Source organism: Athene cunicularia (genome assembly GCF_003259725.1).
Source record: "Athene cunicularia isolate RWA chromosome Z unlocalized genomic scaffold, athCun1 chrZ_part2, whole genome shotgun sequence".
In the NCBI taxonomy this organism is placed as follows: Eukaryota; Metazoa; Chordata; class Aves; order Strigiformes; family Strigidae; genus Athene; species Athene cunicularia.
This window is the reverse complement of record NW_020799143.1, coordinates 2,081,301-2,083,417: the sequence shown is the minus strand read 5'-3', so window position 1 is coordinate 2,083,417 and position 2,117 is coordinate 2,081,301. Positions and strand designations below refer to the sequence as shown.

General features: G+C 47.9%; 1 protein-coding gene across 1 annotated transcript in view; it reads right to left on the bottom strand.

Moving 5' to 3' along the window:
* Nucleotides 1-751, bottom strand: part of SLC49A3 (solute carrier family 49 member 3) — a 30,668-nt gene extending 29,917 nt beyond the window's left edge. The window contains exon 1 of the mRNA XM_026866111.1: nucleotides 748-751. The gene's annotated coding sequence lies outside the window, so the exon portion shown is untranslated. The remainder of the gene's footprint in view (nucleotides 1-747) is intronic.
* Between the last annotated feature and the right edge of the window lie 1,366 nt (nucleotides 752-2,117).

The window sequence follows — 2,117 nt, the reverse complement described above, 5'->3', positions numbered from 1 at the left end:
AGAGAGAGAGAGAGAGAGAGAGAGAGAGAGAGAGAGAGAGAAGAAGGAGAGAGAAGAAGGAGAGAGAAGAAAACATGTCATTCCCAAGTCCAGCCTGTTGTTACATGGTATAGAGAAGCATGGAGGTTTTTGTGCTAGTGAGAAAGTTTTACTGACTAATAGACAGTGTCTTCCAGTCTTCCTCAGCTGGAACTGGGGGTTGACATTTCATAATAGCAAGTGGGACTATTAAGTTAATATTAATGATTGACCTGCTCCTGTGTCTACAAATGACTGACCAGGTTTGCTTGGCTTTGTGAGCTGCTGATGAAAGAACACCGATGTTTGTATTCTGTAGGCTGATGCACAGCAACTTCTGTCCTGCTCTGAAGAGATATGCTGTGACCTGGATTGTGTACATGAGTTAACTGCCCTCCTGACCCATCAGTGCTGACACATGGAGAGAAACTTGTTCATCAGCACACTAGAAAGAGTCCCAGGTATATGGGTGCCCTGGTTTGAGTGAGTGGCACAGGTTTTTTGGTAGCAGGGTAGGGGGCTACAGCAATGCCCCCTGCGAGAATCTTCTCAAAGCTCCCCTGGCTCCAAGTCGGACCCACCTTTGCACCAAGGCCAGGCCAGTTACCTGTGCCTCTTCGATAATGTATTTAGGAAGGAGAACCTGGGCGGAGTTGTAGAAGTTGTGAGGAGAACATCTGTGTGAACACTGAGGTCAGTGAAAGAAAGGAGGAGAAGGGGGTGAGGTACGATGGAGCAGAAACTCCCTGGTATCTGCAGCCTGTGGGGGGCCCCATGGCGACCCAGGTGATTGGAGATGAAGAAGGCCAGGACCCCATGGAAAGAAGACACTGTTGTTTCTGTTCAGTGCTGTGAAGATTGCAACATGTTGGGATGACCCAGACACCCGTGGGACTGAATTATGTCAGAGTTAGTTTGTGGAGGACTGTCTCTTGTGAGAGGGGGACCATGCTGGAACAGGGGAGGAATGCTAGAAGCTTATTCCACGCCCCTGGGTGGAAGAAGCAGCAGGACTGACTGCACCCCCCATTCCCTGACCCCTGCACTGCTGGGTGGGGGAGGTAGAGATACTGGGGGCAAAACTGAGCCTCAGAAGAAGGGAGGGATGGGGGAAGGTGTTTTCAAGACATGGTCCTAGTCTGTCTGTTAAGTGTTGTTGTTAGTGTCTGTATTAAATTTTATGTTCTTTATTTCTTGTCCTGATGAGTCAATGAGTCTGGTTTTTGCCTGTGCCTTAAAGCATGAGATCATCCCTCCCTGTCCTTATCACAGGTTCGTGGGACTTTTTATTCCCTCCTTCTCAGCACTGGGGGGAAAGGGGGAGTGAGTGGTGTCTTTGCTTATTTTCCCCTTCTCAGCACTAGAAGGGAAGGAGGGAGTGAGCAGCTACATGGTCCTCAGTTGCCCTCTGAGCTTGAACCATGACAATGGGACAACAGAAAGACCCAGTGGTCAGTGGTCACCAGGAGAACCATCATTGCCTCCTCACCCCAGTCTCTCCTGTTGGCAGACAAGCCCTGTATGAAAATTAACTTCTATGACGCTCCGTCCACATGATCTGTCCACTGTGTCCATTCCTTTTCAACTCAGAAATCTGTGTTATCATGAAAGAAGTCTGAATAATGCTGGCAGAAACCAGGGTCCCATGTGAAATACCTTTACTGCTTCTGTTCTCTGCTGTCCATTTTGTTAGTAACATACATGAAAAGCTCAAATTGCACATATTTGTGGGACAGACCAGAATCAAGACTGCCATGTTTAGACCCTTTCTGCATTATTATTTATGTCAAGATAACATGGTGTGCTGTTCTCTACTTGAAATAGGGTCCAGGAGTGAGTTGTAGCTAGACAGTGAAGGAGATGCTGTCTGAGAGCTCTGTCACCTTGCGTGCAGACATCAGAAAGTACATGTGAAGCAGGGCCACAGAAAGGGAAAAAGACAGATGCAACAGGAGGGAACTGCTTTGCTGTTTGGACCAGAATAATCAGAGGAATCTGTGTAAATCAGATCTGGGAGGAAATTACAGAGCAGCTCTGTGCAACTTCATTCCTCTGCTCTATACCATGTCTCACATGAACAGAGGCACCACTGGCAGCAC